We start from the raw sequence: 20,813 nt of genomic DNA on the forward strand, positions 1-20,813 counted from the left end.
GAAAGTGTTCCTAAAGTTAAGGGGTGCAGTACATACTAGGTACTTACTTTCTTTAACTGCAGTGGACCTTTAAATAAATGCTCACTATTTATTAAACACTTTTCAAAAAGTTAGTACTGAGTCGAGTAAACAACAGAGCAGTGCTGCTGTTACTTAGGACCGCATGTAAAAGCCAGGAGGGCCACATGCAGCCCCCAGGCCGTGCTTTGAGTATCACTGTTTTAGCTTTTCTGCTTTAAAATACACACACACTCCATTTACATCATTGCGTGTTGTAAGTATAACCTTTTCATGCCACTAGGTGTATCATTTGTTATATTTTGTTATGTTTGTGGATTGTAAAATATTCGCTATTTAACTTGCTCGCAAAGTGTCTAATTAAGTGTAAGGATTATTTTGACTTGAAAATAAGTCTTGAAGCTGCAGCTCAAGTAGTATATAACATCACCTGAACCCCGAGATGACACTAAATGCCACAATCTACGTTCGCTATGATACCTTTTTCGGTCTGACGTTAGCCAAGACCTTTTGATTTTGCAAAAATTATATGTATATTATACTTATTTAAAAGGGCTTTCAGCCAGCTCTCTTCATCAATTGGTCTGATATTGTGTCATTCAAATTTTGCATCCATCCCGTACAGCATAGAGAACAGGGCAATGGATCAGCCCACTTCAGCTATTGGCTAGCTTCACTTTTAGTTTCTGAATTTTACTCTTTCACAAGAGGCACATCTGTACGCAGTGTAGTTCCCTTCAGTGCCAGTATTTTAGTTGTTTTTACTTTATTATTGATTTAGTGCTGCCTTAGTGTTTAGAGCATGATGTGACACTATGACACTTTCTACATAGTTAGTTATTGGAGTTTTCAGCCAGACTTCATTCAATAGTCTGTTATTGTGTCATTCAACATTTTTCTTCTTCTATAAACATCATGCGTCATGTGGCAATGGGCCAGCCCACTTCAGCCATTGCCTTACTTCACTGTGAGTCACGGCATGCTGCCCTTTCAGAAGGAGAAAATCCACACACAAAATAGTTCCCTTCAGTACCAGAGACTACTGTGGTAATGTGTGCTTTTTTTAGACTAAAAATATTTTTGCCTTTAGCCAGTCTTTTTTTTTTGATTTTTGAGACACCTTCGCCACCAATAAAGTTTTGCGAAAACCATGAGAGAATAAATTAAGAGCTGCGAAAGCCAAAAGGTGCGCAACTAACACCAGACCTTCTGGCTTTGTCAATATATGTTTTATATATTGTATGTCTGTATTTTCTATTATGATATGATAACGCAATGTTTTTTTTGTTTTTTTTTACAAACTTGAAAATACCTATTGAAAAGATTGTTGTAAACTATTTTGTTTTTTGTAGCCAAAAGTATTTTTAAAAAAGTGTGCTGGTATTACTCAATGACTGGATTTTTTATTTAGAAAGTTTTTTCCACTTATATATTGCTGTTTAAGAGAATGTATTTTTGAAGTACCAGACATTCTGATAGATGCATTTTGCATTGTTTAGCCAGCAAGGAACTACATACTATATGAAATGTGGTGTGGATCTGCTTTTATGTGTCAGAGGCCAATGAACAATAGGACATTGATCGAGTTGGATAGTTTATTCGAATTATTCAAATAAATGACCATGCATTTACAAAAAATATGAGTAATTCCCTTGTGGCCAGGCACCTTTTTTGCCTTCAAAACCAGTTAAAATCTCTAAACCACTGGAATAATTTAATTATCGAGATCTATTGAAAATAATTCACTGGACTGACACGTTTCTCATTCAATTCAATTTAAGATCTTTATTCGGTTTGAAATAAATAAATGTGCAAATAGTTCACAAACCACACACGAAGGGACCTTGTTATGTCGGTGTTACATCTGACATAGAAAGTGTAAAATATGACACAGTGTATTGAGAATATTTAAAACTCTTGGGCAAAATATGTCAATACAAAATGTAAAGTGCAGAGTGAAAGCTAAGGTAGCAAATTGCAAACAGTAAAAACAAAATAACAACAGAATATCATACATACTACATACATACAATACATACAACATATTCCTATGCTCATCGCCATAACAAAACCACAGCATAGACTAGCATTTGCAAAATGCGGAGCCAGCCAATTCATTATAAAGTGCCAGTGAAATTAAGTGCGTTTAGAGAAAACCTCCAGAGGATTACAAAGTACCTGTGCAGCTTAGGGCTACTTAAAACCTGTTAGCAGGTAGTAACTTGCCGTATTGAGGTGACCCCTGGTTTAACACTAGGATGGAAAAAAACATAAACCTCTCACTAGGGTCCCATATGTTGATATAAAAGAAAGTTGCAAACCACCTGAACATCACTCTCATACCTTCACTGCTGCACTATGAGCCTTGAGTCCCGCTAGATCATGCTGGTGCCTTACCTGGAATAGAAGAATATGACTAGTCTACCAAGCGGTTGTCCCACAATGGGGCACTAACCCCTCAGTGGAAGTAGATAAAGGTTTGGACCATCAGGAAGTCACATAAAAATATAAAAAGAGGGGTTGATGCGGGTAATTAAGATGTTTCCTAAGGGATATGACTTTCCATGTAAAGGAGGCAACATTAAAACTAATAAGAGGGTCCCCCAGAGAGCATAGGTATAAAAAAGCATATTTATATTCCGGATACTCTTAGCTAAAAACAAGGGATTTAAAGAAGATTCCTGATTCCCGTATAAAAACAACTGAAAAGAGTGAAATAAAATTGTTGTTTGAGTGGATCTTCCATAACCGACTAGTGTTTCTACTCTTGATTAACATTGGATTACTCCTTGTTTGGAACCTTGGCTGTGCATTCAGGGGACATTACCCCTGGGGTGACGCTTTCTTCAACCTCATAACATGACCACCCTGATCTCCCAAGGAAATCTTGGTAACAGATCTAGAACCCTTTCGCTCAGTGTGCGGTTTCATTATTTATTGAAGTATTGTAATTCTCAAGAAAAATACTTGTGCTGCACTGATTAACAGAAGGAAACAGAATAATATGATTAGCATTTCAAGAATGGTGCAAAAGATGAACAATTCAACAGTTTTCCTGATTACAGAAAACTATATGCTTGTATACAAGTACTGTAATATAGTGTTCTCCTACGAGCGCATTCTACCCTAGCGTGTCTAAGGTGAGTGGATCTGTCAAATCCCTGTCAGGTGGTCTAACTCCCCATTACCTGTGGGTAAGTGTCAGCAAGTTGCTTGTCTTGGTTTAGAGTTGGACAACATCCCTCACATGAGGTGATAGGAATGAGCTGAGCTGGACTTCTGGCATGGACCGACCTCTCAGTGTCAGTGAAATGCTCCTCTGAATAAACAAAGGCCTGAGATCAAATATATTATAACATCCTCTGTGTTACCATGCAGAAGCACCCGTCAGGCCACTATTGTTTATTCTATTGTGATAGCTCTGTCGCCGAGCAGCCAAAAACTAATGACAACATCATGCGTGCTGAACTTAGCCCTTGTAAAGAGTGTTCAAGGTGTTTTGATATAATGCCTATGAAGTGGTATTTTAAGGAAACTGAGTTGAGGGATGTTATCCTGTGTGTGCAAGCAAATGAAAGTGTGTCAAATGTCATTGTGTTTAACGGGACAGAGACAATTTAAGAACTTGAGCATGTAAAGATGGCATTTATCACCAAGGCCTAATACCTCTATGTGATACTACCTCTCCTATCACTTGCTGACTGTATGGCTGTCTTTGGCCCCATACAGCAATGCTACCTTTTGGCTAGGTTTGCCCTATAGAAACACTATATTCATAGATGCATAAATACATACATACATACATACTATAGGCCATATCACTGCCAAAGACTCCTTCTCTTTAACAGAGTTGCTCTCCTCTGTGATTATTAAACCCCTGGAAGCACATGCTTCAGTTCTCTAATCTCCTTTAGATATTCTACACTGGTACCTCACAAAGGCTTTTGCCACTTGTATCATAGCTAGGATAAAAACATTGCAAGTTTGTTGCCTGCTTAGTATTTTCCTTCCTGTTCTCCATAAAATCCCTCTCACACAGTTGTGTGCATGTGTTGGTCAGTTGGCTTTATTGTGTGGTATTGTGTGTTGTTGATTGAGGGCATTGTATTAGTGTGTTTTTGAGTTGTGCTATTAGGTTGGTTTGGTATTATATTCTTGCTGTTTAGGTCTGAGTAAGTGCTTGAAGCTATTATTCAATATTAATTTTTAAAAAACTGTCTATGTCTTGTAGACATAAAGCTGAACTACTAAGTCAGAAAAATTGCATGTGACCATGAATGGACTAATCAGTGACAAGGGAAATTCCAAAGGTCACGTAACCTGTGAGACAAGGATGTAAAATTCAGAGGGACATCATGGAAGGAAACCAATCCACCTCAGCTGAGTAGGCATACTCTATGTATTGGCTGTAGGTTAAATCAAGCTTGGAGGATTAGAAGGTTCCCACACTGTGCACATCATATCTCTTTAACAAATAGGCTTAGTAATACTGCTCTAACAATGACCGAACAGGAAGAAAACATTGGAGAACAGATAGAGGGATTTAAATATTTCAGAAAATTGCAGACAGGCAGTTACCATGAAATTGTTACAACATGGCCTCCTGGCAACGGATGGGGATGTTACCTTTGTGGTTGAGGCACACGAACCATTCAAAACAGAGTTATTCTACTCTTGGGTTAAATTCCTGCCTGCAACTTTACACACAAGGATATTTCATGAATATATTGAAGATGAACCACCTGATGAGTATTTTCCATACATGGACTTAGAAGTCCCATTAACATACCAAGAGCCATTAATTCGTTTAAAGGCGCCCTACCCCGTATAACAGAACACGTGAGACGCGGTCCGTTCAGTAGAGAAGGAGCAACTTGGTCGGTCTTAGCAACATACACGCTGCATCCAGACGTTGCTGCCTTAACATCAGCTGGGATGCACAAATTATTCAGAGATTTGGTAAAAATGTACAGAAATCTAACACAATGCGTAAAGAGAACATCGACAGTCCAACCTGCGGGCGTTGCTTAGGCTACACAGCCACATATGGCTACCTCTGGTATTAGCAGGGCTGGACTGGGAACCGAAACCGGCCCTGCCAAAGAGCTTGGTCAGCCTAGGGGGATGCAAGGGGGTGCTAGTGGAAAGCAGGAAAGATTTGTGCCGCTTTTGTTGCTGGAGGCCGACCCCTGGTAACAAAAACAGCCCCACGGGGGTCTAAAACCGGCCCCCACCCTGGTGGTCCACCGGGGAAACACCCGGTGCCAGCTGTGGCCAGTCCGGCCCTGGGTACTATGGGAAAGGTTACCACCAGCTAGGAGCAAATCCCGTTCTGGATAGCACAAAAAACAGCACAGCTTGAAGCAGTTTTTCCCATACAGGCCTGCAGGAAATACACAAAATACTGACAATCTGCTTGCCGATGGGGATGGCTCCCCAATTAGAAGATTGTGACACTTGGGGTACAGTCTTCACTGCCTTATATACCAGAATGCATGGTATCCCTTCAATAGCAGTCATACTGGATGCACTGAAACAGATTCAGAATGAGTAAGGGGCAGAGCCTCCCTTAGATCTGGAAATGAAACTGATGTGCAATTTTGCCCAGGTATCTACCATTATGTTGAGTAACATAAAAGGGGAGGCAGCAGCAGTGGCTATACGCCAACACCTAAGGGAATTCACTCCTGCATAGCAGGAGCGCGATTACATAAGATTATGGAAGAAACATATGCCTCCCTAGGCAGAGATAATCTGGGAGCCAAACCTGGAAAACCAATAGTTAAGAGTAGCTCTGAAAGAGATAACTCTAAGCTGAATCTTCAAAGAAGAAATGGAATAATAAACAAAAAAATAAACAAAACAAAACACAGTCACGGGTGTGTCTCCTCAACAGGAACACACCGACTGGAGATATAATTTGCAAAACCTTGACAATATTAGAAAACGTGATAGGTATCAGGATACTGTTACACAATCCTCTTGTTCCTTTCAGGATAAATCCGAAAAAAGGTCGCAGAGAGACGGACAGTCAGAGAACAGATCTGAAGAGCGAGTCAAGCCAAAAAGGGAGACACATTGCACTTAGGATTACATCATTAAACTGGAAGACAAACAAAAAACTTCAAAACCTCAATTTAAAAAGAAAATAGGTAGCCGGAATTAAAATCAGAAATGCCCAGGCTGCTGAGGACACTGCTTCTAAATGGGGAAAGGGCAGTTATGATGCTGTACAGCGCGACAGAAGTCACCATAGCTCGCCGGAACCTGATGGACTTTCTGGGGGTAGAGCTGAGTGAGCATAGCATGGTGAGAACACCTGAATCAAGGGTAAGAGGCCCACATTGTTTATACAAAATAACACTCTAGATGGAGGGGGACATACCCAGGAAAGTGAAATGTCTCTTTTGGGAAAACCTGGCCTATGGGTATGACATTCTTTTGCCCCAAAAGGATTGGCCACCTGAGTTCGTAATGGATTGCCAAATGGGAGAAGAAGTCATTTTACATGCTTTTTCCATCCTCGTACCAGAATCAGTTAAACATTCATACATGCAGGAGTGGGCATTAGTGTTAGCTCCTGCACTTTACCTCATCATGAAATCTCATTAAAATAAATTCCTCAAGCTCAGAGACAATACCCGATAAAACATGAGGCAAAGAAACAAGTCAGGGAGATCTTAGATCAACTTGAAAATAGGGTGTAATAGAGAATTGCATCTCACTTATGAATAATCCTTTGTTTCCCGTAATAAAACCTGATAATTCATATTGTCTAGTCTTAGATTATAGACATTTAAATGCATCCACACATACATTTGCAATACAGAATGTACATAGTGCCGCACTAATAAATAAAATTGTGCGGAAGAAATACAAAACAACACTAGATGTCTCAAATGGAATTTTCTGCCAAAAGATAGCACCTGGAAGCATATATTTGACAGCATTCTCGGCGCTAGGCTCTCAGGGCCAATTTTGTCGATTACCCCAGGGGTATAAGAACAGCCCAGGGTTGTTTTTTTAGCCACGGTAACAGAGTTACTTCAAAATTTTGTCGAAGAGGCATTGTCCTATGTAGATGAGATCCATCTAACGGACGATGAATTAATGGAGAAAACAGACACACAGTCTCTGGGAGACTGTATGGCACAGCTGGCGGAACTGAAAGCCCTAATACTGGCACTGCAAAAAATGGATCATGAATTCCCCACACTCATAGGGGGATATTCTCAAGAACGAGCGCTAATCATCGCCAAAATCGGTTAAGGCAATGTCTCATATCGCTGTCTATCGCGGAAAATAACTCTGTATTAACGTCCTATTCACAACATGGCGGTAACATGCGATAGTCTCCCGATAACGCGACAAATGTCCATGATAAAGTTACCAATACGGCGATAAAAATCTAAACCCCAACGTGAAAAAAGTTGCGATGGGCCCAACCGCGATAACAAAATCAGCGTTAAGCTGCGCCAGGCCTGCAATTCACACCGTCAGGCGGGAAAAATCACCATAAAAGTAGAAAAAAAATGCAAACAAAAGCTAAACAACTGCGAAGGACAATGGAGGGAGCTGAAGCAAGTACAGAGGACAACCAGAACCCCACAAGCCCCCTGGAGGCCCAGGCCGGGACCTCAGGGTCAGGGAAAGGCAAGGATAAGAAGAAGAGGAAGACGCTGTTCAGTCCGCAGGAAAACAGAATCTTCTGATAACGGAGGTGATAGAACACCATCAACTACTGTTCGTCACCTCCACTGTGTCATTGGCAACAAAAATGGGATATGGCAGTCCATCGTGGACAAGGTGAATGCAGTCGGAGTGCTGAAGAGGACAATGGAAGAGGTCAAGAGGTGCTGGAATGTTGTGAAGCGCAAAACCAAGCAGAAACTCTCAAACAACGAGAAGGCAGCAATGCAGACTTGAGGTGGGAGTCCAGCGCCACAGGAGGAGCTGGATGAGATGGAGGTAATGGTGTCCACAGTCATCAGTGGAGAGACGGTGGCAGGAGTTGGGGAACCCATATGTGTAAAAATAGGGATACCCCTGACATAAATTCCTAAATCAGGGAAAATAACTAGTGTGTGAATATCCCATTTTTAGGAACACTGGAAATAATTGTGGACCTAGACAATGTTTATCATAAACATATACATGCAACCTCTGTTCAGTGGTATCAAAATTTTTTTTTATTATTATTGTCTTTATAAATAAATTAAATTAGATACACAAACAAGGAATAAAACATATAGTCCTCTATATGTATGTTCACACTGGGATCAAAGAGTCAAATTACAGAGATACATTTCTTGTATTGACCAAATATCAGATGCAGTGTACACAGTGTCAATCATTGATATATGAAGCACTGTTTAACATGATACAATTAATGTCAAGAACATACAGACAAAATAATCATATCAATGTGTACAGAGGACAATCATTTCTGGCATGGCTCTTGGAAATCTGTATCCTACGCGCGTTTCGGCTATGTGACTTCATCAGGAAGCCATGTACAAAATAACTGAAACCTAGAGAGAGGGTGCATGTACAAACAAGACATGTATCAATATTGAGAAAAAAGACGGTCCTACTACATTATTGGCTACCAAAAGATTTGGATTGGGTATAGCTTAGTCCAAAAAGACTGAAAAAGTTAAAAACACTAATTGCAAACCAATCTTAGCTATCAAAAACACATATCATATAGTTAAGCTTAATAATGTGGCTTGTGCGCTAAGTATCCATCACCAAGCAATAGAAAGTGACCAACAATACCAAAGACACCTGAGAGTGAAAAGTTGGATGGGAGAACGATATCCCAAGAAAAAGATGGAGGAACAGAAATAAAATCTGAGAAGGGTTTTTGACATTGAAAGTGAATAAAAAAATGAATGAAAAGTGTTATTGATCCGGTGACTCCATGCTATAAAGGAGTTCTCAAATAAGTTATTCATTATATACCTCATGGGATTCCATAGAGTTTATCGCTGAGGGTAAGATGGAGCCTCAGATTGGGTAGACGATTCTGTACGGGAACAACAGAATAGGTACAAAGTTGGTATATGGGAAAGCTATATCAGCACTGGTGATGTAGAGGTGAAGAAATGATATTCATGCATAGTATATTACATATCATAAATAGAGGTCCAACGCTTTAAGAAAGCCTAGGTAATATAGGATCCTCAAGTCCAGGTTGCATGACCAAGAGATGGATGATGCTATTCTCACGTCGAAAATGGCCGTGATCCACTGTCATGTGAAGCAATAAATCTAAGCGACATGAAATATTTAAAAATACTTAAAAATACACATTAGGCTGGAGGAGATTTGATGTGACTTTATGGGCTTTGTTTTTATCTCGCCAAATTATTCAAAGGTTTATATAGGGTTATACCTTAATATATGCATGATAAATTCATGGTATAGCTGAGGAATTAATATATTCTCAGAATGGCCACAAATTAACACATTATGGCAGTAAGGCGGTAGATAAATAATATATTCCCAGCGTGCAACGTAAAAACAATCTCATGGATAAAGGAAGAGGCACACGAGTCCTATTCATGTAAGCATGCTTCTGAAAGATTTATGCGGATGGTACCCACTAAATATAATAAGAAGCATATAACTGGCATGCTACGCACTCAAAGTAGAATCAAAAGGACTCTGGGTATCCCTATTAAGGCAACTATATGGCTACTGTGGGTTCACTGCAATGTTATGGTGAGAAACCTAATAAAGGTGCAATAGGAAAAGGAGCAAGGAACAATGAGGCTGGTTCTTACCTATAGATAAATAGGATGTCTGCTCAAATGCATTTGGGGGTATACGGCCGGCGTCTGCACGATCAAAATAGCGACCAGGGCCTTAGGGTATTGCTGCAGATAAAATATGACTGGTTGTTAGCATACTACCAAGATGTAGCGGGCGGTCTAACATTAGTGCGAGGAGAAAAAGGGGGGGGGGGGGGAACTCATGCACCCTGGTTCTTACCGTCGGTATAGATTTAATTCGGGTGGCAGGCAGAAAGCAGATCACGCTCAAAAGGCAGCCAGGGTTTCAGGATGTTACTACAAATAAAAAGTAGCTCAATATTAGCATACTACCATAGTATGACGGGAGGTCTAACCATGGTGCATAAGGGAGGGGGACTCAACCAGGCTTGTTCTTACCTCCGATATCAATAATTGGAAGGACAGGAGGGGAGCAGGTAACACAGGGAAACCCAAGATGATGGGCGCCAAAGTTACTGGGTTCTCGGCCTCTGGCTCACGCTCATGTGTGTCTGGATGGCTCCATAGTCAGTGTCTGCAGTTAAACACGTTGGTAGATACTGGCTATTTAAATTGTACCAGTGTGTAATGTGCACGCCAAAACTGGACGGCGCTGACGTAGTCCATCAAAAGATAAACAATTGAAAGAGGACAGCGCAATGTGCACTCAGTTAGAAAGATATCATGGCCATCTTGGAATGGACTGAAAGAAGTTACCGTATATTATATGGTACTGATGGGTCAGGTGTAGCACTAGCTATTTAAATCGTACCAGTGTGTAATGTGCGTGCCAAACCGGGACGGCGCTGACGTGGTCCGTCGAGAGATAAACAATAGAAAGAGGACAGTGCAATGTGCATTCAATAAAAAAGATATCGTGGCCATCTAGAAATGGGCCAAAAGAAGTTACCATACATAATATGGTACTGATGGATCAGGTGTAACAGAGCAAGCTAGAGGGAATACAGCACGCAAATTGCTGTATGAAACTTGCATATCTAAGAAAAATGAATAAAATTTTTTGAGAACCATGCGATACAGAAAACAACAAATTAGAGAGGAAAAGGTTCCATGTATAAGGTAGTGGGTAGCTCTTCACAAGGAAATTGGCCAGCACCTGATAGAACTATATAACAGGTTCAGAGGTGCCAATGTCGATACACTATATGGACTAGAGTCAATAAAATCGGTACTATAGGACATAGATGTAGAAAGTTGCAGATCACCCAAGATTATGTTTAAGAACCTGGTCCCAAGGAATTTCATTGTTCATCCCATTCAGGTACGTTTTCAATAGGAATATCCAATATACTTCTTGGCATTTTCGTATATTGGCGCTGAGGGTACCGATATTCGTGCAGATTTTCTCTAGTATTAGCCAGCGTATCTCATCTGGAGTGTGTTGTTGGTCCATATAGTGTTGCACTAGTGGAGCCTGCAATTTATGGGTACGAATGGCTGATCTATGTTCAGTTAGCCTGGTGGACATGGTGCGTGCTGTTTCGCCCACATAGCCTTTGGTACATGGGCACATGATCAGGTAGATGATATTTGAGGTTTTGCAGTTTGTCAAGGTTTTCAGTGATAGATTAATGTTATTGAATGAGAAATCTTTTGTTTCAATAGCAAATTGGCATGCCACACAGGTCATGCATTTGAAATTGCCCAAAGGGAATGGGTGGCCTTGGATGGAAGATTGAACAATGTGGTTCGGTTTAGTAGGCATAAGGGATTGAACCATAAGGTCTTTTAAATTTTTGCTTTTCCTGTATGCAAAAAGAGGTTTAGGCAATGCATTTACTTTAGGTTTAGTGGCGTTGAGAATATGCCAATTAGAATTGAATATATGGTGAATTTTCTCATTCATAGTTGAGTGTCTGGTCACAAATACCAACCTAGAAGTAGGATTTTTAGCTTGAGGTGTGAGGAGGTGTTGCCTGTCATAAAATTGTGCCCGTTTATAGGAATCACGTATCAATCTTCTAGGGTATCCATGAGCTAAAAAAAATTATTTCATGTCTGCGGCTCGGATATCAAAATCCTGAACATTGGTACAAATCCTGCGAAGCCGCAGGAACTGTCCAAAGGGGATACTTGATTTTTGTATCTGCGGATGAAACAATCAAAGTGCAAAAGAGTATTGCGGGCTGTAGGTTTGACGTACAGGTCAACCTCCAAACGATTGTCTTTATTCTGTATCATGATGTCTAGGAATTCTACCTTAGTGTTACTACAGTTGGCTGTGAATTTGATGTTGGTGTCACAAAGATTGAGCCAGGATACAAACTCAGTGATATTTTCAGGGTCGGCTGTCCAGATAAAAAAGACATCATCTATGTATCTGGACCACAGATACACAGACTCACTGAATGGGGCAATCTCATTGTAGATGTAGTGTTTTTCATATAGAGCCATATAGATATTGGCTACTGTTGGTGCACAGGAGGCCCCCATGCTTACTCCCTTTGTTTGTTTAAAGAGGGAACCGTTGAATTCAAACGTATTCTCCGTAAGAACAATGCGTAGGCATTCAATGATGAACAAATCTAGGGCAGTCAATGTTGAAGGTGTCCATGAACCAAGTGACTGCTTCAATAGCTTCAGTCTGTGGTATGTTGGAATATAGAGCCTCTATATCCATAGTTACCAAAGTTTGAATAGAAGCATTAAAAGAAAGATTTTCCACCTTAGTGATAATGTCTCGTGTATCAGAGATGTGTTGGGGGAGGAGTTGGGGTACCCGACACTGCTCAACATGACCTGACACCACAGCAACAGGGTGAGTAACGACCAGGGACTGGGGGGACGGGGGGAGATGTGCGCAATGGCGCACATGCACAATTAAGTAGAGCACACTGAACACCAACAATGACTCTGGCGCATGTCCCTGTTGCCCTTGGCACACTGCAGCACACCTAGGAACAGCAAGTAGGCCCCCTTCAACTATGTGCCCAGGGGGGCCCGTCCCACACACCACCAATCTCAGAACCAACTCATGCACATGTGTTAAACCCAGCAATGCAGCGTGTCTGTGAGCAACACTGACAATGCAAGTGACACTGCATGACGAGTAGCATTGCTGCAGTCAATATACCATGAAATAGTGCACGCAACAACACTGAGGTGGCTGTGTGTGGACCACATCCCTAAAGGAGCAGGTCCCACTCTGAAACATCCACGTGCAGAAACAATCCCTAACGTCAACAACACATCTGCGGACAAACCATGCCCCAGACACAACTCCCACCAAGAGGCCAATGTACCCAAGTATGCAACATCTCAGCACTGTAGAAGTACAGAAGCCAAAGGTACATCGCATGAAAGGTATATGAGGCAGCAAAATCAGAGCTGCAGGGGTGACTCTCCCAAAATGCAGCACACACACACATAACATGCATAGCACATAACCATTGACAACAAAGTGGTACAAACCGCAACATGTACAAAACAGAACAGGGGGCACAACTGGGGCCGCTTGTATGTAGAAACTGGCCAATCACATTTGGCATAGCAGGGAAATGTGAGTTGATAATGTACAAGTACAAACACACATCCGTGATGTTGTCGAAATGTCCACTGTCCTGCATCAAATAGGCGGCTCCTCCAAAACAGACACAATGTACATTGTCATGCAGTCTGTAGGTAAACATGTACAATGCGTCAACATACATGTGAACACAATGTTAAACTGCATCTCCCCTTCACATTGCAGGGGGAAAACCAACACCTCCTGCTGCACAGACTGAACCTCTCTTCTCTGATGACGAAGAGGACCTCCACACATTAGACACCGATGTCCTCCAAGAGTTCATCAACAGCTACGTCAACTCACCTCCAGGAGCAGGGCAGCCCAGCTGCATCGATGAGACCCCACCCCCTGCAACGACCACACAGCAGGCAGCACCCACCACCACGGCTGCCTCCCAGGACCCCCATGAACAACACATGGCCTACCAATGCCGTGTGTTGGGGTGCCAGGAGAAGATGGCTGAACAGGTGCGGGTGGGGTTTGACCGCATGGCAGCCAAACTAGATGCCATACATGTGTGTCTAAGTCCCATCAGGGACCACTCACAGTCCCTAACGGACACCTACAGTCTACTCCATACGCTCCAATGATCCATGGCTGACATCGCTGGAGTCCTGACTCTGAGACAAGAATAACTGTCTAGTCAGAGTGGCTCCAGCGATGTCACCCGGGAGTTGGGACACATGCGGAGGATCATGGAGAACATGGAGCGGACGCAGGAGGAAAGAGCGACTGCCACGGCTGCACACCCGTGTGAGGTAGCTGGGTTCCTCAATGCCCTGAAGACCCTCCTAATGGCATTGCTGCCACAAGGCCTGGCCCGGATGAATGCTGCTGCTACCACTCCATCCATATCTCTGCCCCCTGAAGTGTCAGTGCCACACAGTGCGGCAGACATTCCACCTCAGGCCCCTGAGGTGTCACTGCCACATAGAGCTGGGGACAGAACACCCCCACCCACATTTGAAGCACATGAAACAGCAGAGGACGAAGATGCAGATGATTCTGCAATGTAAAGTGGGGTTTGCATGGCCCTGTACTGCTCCAGCTACAACACTCCACTTAATGTTCATTAAACATTCATTTTCACACAGATGTGTCATGTCTATGATCATTCAAGTGTGGACATATGGATGGATGTAGGGCATGGGTACTCACAAACTTTCTGTCGGGGGCCAAAATTACAGTGTGGTTTGTGGCCGAGGGCCGCACCGGTAGGAGTGGGGGTCAGTGGGGGGTGGAGCCAGTGGGAGGGGTGGGGCTAAAGTAAAAAAAAATCAAACCCGTTTGAAAACAGACAATGCTGTATTTTAGAGGAGATGTAACTACAAAGAGCACATTTTGGTAATACATTTGTATCAGCAGACAATAGCAATCTTAATAGGCATTGCATAGCTTCATACACACTTTGACTCCAATTCCATCACAGTCTCTCTCTCACTCTCTGTCAGTCAGTCTCAGTCAGTCAGTCTCTCTCATTCAGTCAGTCTCTCAGTCTCTGTCTGTCACTCAGTCTCTCTCTCTCAGTCACTCTCTCTGAGTCAGTCTCTCTCTCTTTCAATCTCTCCCTCTCTCAGTCAGTCTCTCTCTCTCTCTCTGTCAGTTTCTCTCTCATCCAGTCTCTTTCTCAGTCAGTCACTCTCTGTCATTCAGTCTCAGTCAGTCAGTCTCTCTCTCTCTCTTAGTCAGTCAGTCTCTCTCTCTGTCAGTCTCTCTCTTTCTGTCAATCAGTCTCCCTCCCAGTCAGTCAGTCTCTCTCTCTCAGTCAGTCAGTGTCTCTCCTTCTCTGTCAGTCTCTCAGTCAGTCTCTCTCTCTGTCAATCTCTCTCTCTGTCAGTCAGTCTCTCTGTCATCTCTCGCTCTGTCAGTCAGTCTCTCTCTGTCAGTCAGTCTCACTGTCAGTCTCTCTGTCAGTCTCTTGCTCTGTCAGTCAGTCTCTCTCTCTTTCAGCCTCTCTGTCTCTCTCTCTCTGTCATTCTCTCTCTCTCTGTCAGTCAGTTTCTCTACCTCAGTCAGTCAGTCAGTCTCTCTACCTCAGTCAGTCAGTCTCCAGTCAGTCTCTCTCTACCTCAGTCAGTCAGTCTCTCTCTACCTCAGTCAGTCTTACTCTCAGTCAGTCAGTCTCTCTCTTATTCAGTCTCTCTCTGTCAGTCAGTTTCTCTCTCAGTCAGTCAGTCTCTCAGTCAGTCAGTCTCTCTCTCTCTGCCAGTCAGTCAGTCAGTCTTGCTCTCTTTCTCTCTCTCTTAGTCAGTCTCTTGCGGTCAGTCAGTATCTCAGTCAGTCAGTCTCTCTCTCTACTCTCTCTCCACTCCCTCTCTCTACTCTCTCTCTCCACTCTCTCTCTCCACTCTCTCCACTCCCTCTGTCTCTCTACTCTCCCTCTCTCAACTCTCTCTCTCCACACTCTATCCCCTCTCTCTCTCTTTCTCTGGGGGACCATGGGTACATTACCTGAAAGTTCAGCGGCCCTCCAAGGAAAACGGCCCAGCCAATAAAAAGGGCCGGGCTCACGTGCTGGACGCCATTTCCACTCTCCATCTGGGTGTATGTGTGTAGTTATTATTTATGCATGAGGACCTAGGGCACTACAATTTCACATTCCCCACTTGCTGGAGGTGACATTATGGCGTCCGCACCATGAGACTCAATCATAAAGGGCCCATGACTTGCGTTGCATAGACTTGGTGGCACAGAATACACTGCAGCCGGCATGGGCCTACCGCCACGGGACGGTGACTTTTGGTGCACACCCGTCCAGCACCTTAAGTGCTGGACGGGTGTGCAGACTGCGATGATGCACCGTCCTGGCGGTCTGGACTGGTAAGGATTTGTGTGAGCCCGCTGGACCGCAGTGTATGCCTGAGCCAGCGGGCTGCGCGTGCCCACAGCCACGTGGCATTGGCTTGTGGATCACAGAGTTAGTGGCACCTATAGGGCTGAGCAGGTGCACAGCCTGCGATGATGCTGTGTGCACTGATATGTTCTCTGCCATTGCCAAATCAAGACCCAGAATAACATGTGTGTCCTGGGGGTGGTGGTGGTGAGTGTTGTGGCCCTCTTGGGTGTCCGAGCTGCATGATCAGTAGCTCCTTGGCATCTGTTGTTCTTCAGATGTGGCTGTGGGCTGCACTCCCTTTCATGGTGCAGGTTGTCGTCCGACTTTACACCAGGTAAGAGCAGGTGTTAAATCCCTGCTGCTAACGCCCCTTATCGCCTGTTTTGTGATCTTATCGCCGATCTGGCTGGTCGTTGTGAATGTTGTGAAGTGGTGTTGGCGCAGCATTTTGCACGGGAACGCCTACTCTGCATCTCATCAGCATTCGTTGCCGGTGTCATCTGTGGCGATGTTTTTTGCGACTGATATTGCAGGTAAACTGGTGATATAGGCTGATAGCACCAGCTTGTGAATGGTGCGATGAATGTATCACCACTTTGGCTACGATAAAGTGCCGATAACTCGGCGATAAGTCCTTGAGAATATACCCCATAGTGTGTGACTCATTTTACTGTGTCCAGTCCTACAATGAATATTTAGATTATTGGGACCAGAATGGATTTAGGGACTCCAAAGGTTGCACAGTAAAGCACAAGATGCTCTGGGAACAAGGGGAAAGCTGAAATAAGGCCTGACATGGGATCATGTTAGTCAGACATTGAGTCATCAACGTGTTGGCATTCACGCTGAAGGGAATTCAAAGGCAGATGAAGCCACCAAGGCGACAGTTCGTACTGCTGCCGTTGCAGAAATAACTCGCTCTAGCACAAAGATAGACGGACCAACTATGATTGCTGTCAATGCCACGAGCAACAGCTCATCCCTTCCAAAAGGCTTTCCACTCAAGTACTCCAACAAATTACATGGGCAAAACATTCCATATGCTCAAATTCCAGGAGTGGTGGATAGAGTAATAACAAACACTGATCGCAGATTGGGATTAATACTAGCTGCACGAGGGTCTGGGTTCAGCACATGCATGGATCTCTGCTACAGTTTCACGACTAAAGCAGCGCTATTGGTGGCCAGGTCTTACCAAACAGACCAAGGACTTTGTCCTCAAATGTGACATCTGCCGGCAGATGAAGGGCTCCACTGTAGCACATCCACCACAAACACCCTTATGGATCTCAGACAAACCTCTTGCATGTGTCTATTTGGATCACTGCAGCACCTTACACCCTGACGGGGCTTACAAGTACATTTTGGTGGCAGTGGATTCATGTTCTAGATTCCTGTGGGTTTGGCCCCAATGCTCGAACTGATATAAAGGATTTGCGAGTCTTTATCTGGACATACGCAATGGGCACACTACATTTTGCCCAGGGCCTGGCGTTTAACTCTCGGGCTTACAAAGAAGCCATGGGAGGTTTGGGTGTTGCCTTGTGGTACTCCTCCACCTATCGTCTTGAGTGAAATTCGGTGGTGGAGAGGAAAAACCATGACTTAAAGCAGTCCTTCACATTAAGGGTATTGGGCTCAGGTGGTAATTAGGTCAATCACCTATATGGGTTCAGAGGGCACGTAACAACATGCCAAGAAAATCCCTGGGGGGGTTACAGGACTTAAAGGAAACAAAGCTTTACAAAGCAATGTCCAAGTAAAATGCACTGCCACTGGGGAAGAGAAAATGGTAACAGCAAAACCTGCCTGGGTCCCGGAGATCGGGGACCTGGTCAGAGAGAAAATTGTGGACAAAAAAAGAATTTGGGTCATCTTACAGAATGCCTGTACCTGAAGGAACCAAAACTGTCCTTTACTGCCTCTTGCTGGCTTTCAAGACAAAAGGTTTGTCTCGATTGATCTGATAAATCCCCAATATGTGGCCGATTCTAAATAGTAGGCCGTGTGGGCTCCTGGGTAGCCCCCGCCCTCCTCTCGCTATCATACAGAAAGTTCAGATGGAAGCTTTAATAATGACTGAAGACTCCACTTTCTAAAGAGAAGCTGTGAACAATAATAAAATGATGCTTCTCCCTATTGAAACAACTACGACTGTACAGTCAATTAGTACAAAAATTTCGATTAAAAAAATTGACAACGTCTATGTCAACATGCCACAGATCGAGTCAGTTACCAGTTCCACAAAACCTGTTGAGCTGCCAAGAATAGACTGGACGGTGTTTGGCTAATTCATGCGTTATGAGGATTTGTTATCAGATCGAAGTGAACCGGAGCTGCCGATACCGCCTCTTCCTTTCTAGCTTTGAGTTTATGCTTTCTATCCTTGCCTGAAAAAGAATTACTTAGTTGTTCCCTGGATACATCTATGGATTATGATTGGCTTACGTTTCCTGGTATTATGCATTGGTTTGGTAACTGTCTTTTTTCTACTTCCGAATGGACACTATCTTGCAGAATGCTCTGCAGTCCAACACATGAACTTGGTTCTAAAACCACATGCATCATCACACCGTGAACTAAGAGACTTGTCCCTGGTGAACATGGCAGCAGTTCCAGTTCCTGAAGGGTAAGGTCCTACTGAACCTTTGCAAATTCCATATATGTTTAAACTTTTATTAAATGATATCATCACCTCTAGTACTTTCTCTGACGAGTGGGACATTCAAACTGTGCATAATTTGCTTTCAGATTTAGAGAAATCAGCTGCATTGTCTAATGATGACTTGTGTGATAGTGCAAGTAATTATGGCAACATGCTCTGTTATCAACATTATGGTTACCATTTTTTACACAAAGGTAGTATCCCACGTCCTGGTTATAATTACACCCAATGGGAACAATGTCTATCACCACCAAAAGGTAATTCAAAAACATTTGCACAAATGTTTGCATATTTTTCTGGTGTTGATACATCAGACCCAGCCTCTTATTCCCATAGCTTGAACCTACAACTGCCATGAAAAATATGCTAACAAATACCAAGCTGATATACTCTACTTCCTTTATTTCCCAACTGTCTATGCAGGGTTTTGACCTTTGGAAAGACACAATAAGCACAAAATCTGTCTGGGTAACAAGAGATTGGCAGGTTCAGGGACAAGAGGCCTTCTTCAGATCATGCCTCATACCACATCAAATGATTTTCCTGAATAAACCAGTGCAACAGACTTCCTGTCTTGATTTATCTATGGTGAAAGGTTTGAACACACCTCGCATTCCAAAATTTGCGTGTTTTGAACATTGGCAATAATACACCAAACATAGAGAGGATAAGCTAGATGCCATGCTCTGCAATGGATCATACAATACATCATACCCCAAGCAGCAGGATTGGTTGGTTTGGCCTCTAGACACAAATAAATGTCAGTCTAGATTCCTGGGTAACATGGGAGGGTTTAAGATCAACATGCCTGATCTACGCTATGTACAATCAGAACATGCAGGGGTTGGGACATCATATAGTGTTGGGAAGTTATTTCTAGATTGACTAAAGACATCAAAACTTTCCTAGGTGAAACAACACTTGTCCATTCTTTTTGATTACCTGGATCCCATTTTTTTTTTTACTGGGTTTTAGAAACCCACATCAAAAACACTTCTTGAATGGAATATACACCAAGCTATGTAAGATTCCTCAAAAGGAAGCTGCAGCGAGATTGAGCAAGATTGACATGGTTAACATGGAAAATGCTTTGGCTGTGGTTGACCACGTTATCCTCCAGAATTTACTCACTCAGACACATTGTGTCTTCTGCAATTGACATAATTCAGCAGGACATGTCTATTTTACAACATGGACATTCACAATTGCGATCAATTGTAATATTGAGCTGGACATTACAAACACTATATTCTGGCCATGTACTGTGACGTTACATCAACACTACCAGCCTGTTTTCTGAATATGATCTGTCAGAAAGGCAAATAACTATAGCACGCAGAGATGCAAAATACACCATGCTGTACATTGAAAAATTTGACCAATTACCTTTTACCGTGGCTGAGACACCATGCACAGACTGGTTTATCCATGGTTATATCACCCTACCGGTCACCACCTTCCAATTCCAATATTGTCTCCAATACCAACAGGTAGGCAGATATGAAGCACTAGGGGAAGGTTATGTACACAGGTATTGGGATTTACCATTCACATTCAGATGCAGAAAAGGGGACATGGAGGTTTTCCTTAGTGGTTCTGACTGTGAGGATGCTTTGTACGCAAGTACTGTTTCCACCTGCCCGCAAAGTTAGGGAGGCAATGCTCTGGCCGTCAATAAATGTTTCCAACATATGCTTTGATTCCCTTGGCAGACTGAAAGCCATGCTTATTCAACAGGATATGGCCTTAACTTAGGCTAGAGAGATGTTTGATCTCCAGGTTGCAAGGTCCTTGTCTGAGATACAGACACCACTCCACACTGACTTCCCGCTGCATTTTAAGGAGCTAGTCCATCGTATCTTTAACATTTCAGATACAAGAGGAATAGTGCACTTTTTTTTAATGTATCACATCTGGGCTGGGTAGAACCTTTCAGACAATCTTCTGGGTTATTCCATCATTTATAGACTGTTTTTGGAGGGCTCCGCT

This window comes from Triturus cristatus, chromosome 11 (genome assembly GCF_964204655.1).
Source record: "Triturus cristatus chromosome 11, aTriCri1.1, whole genome shotgun sequence".
NCBI classification, from domain to species: domain Eukaryota; kingdom Metazoa; phylum Chordata; class Amphibia; order Caudata; family Salamandridae; genus Triturus; species Triturus cristatus.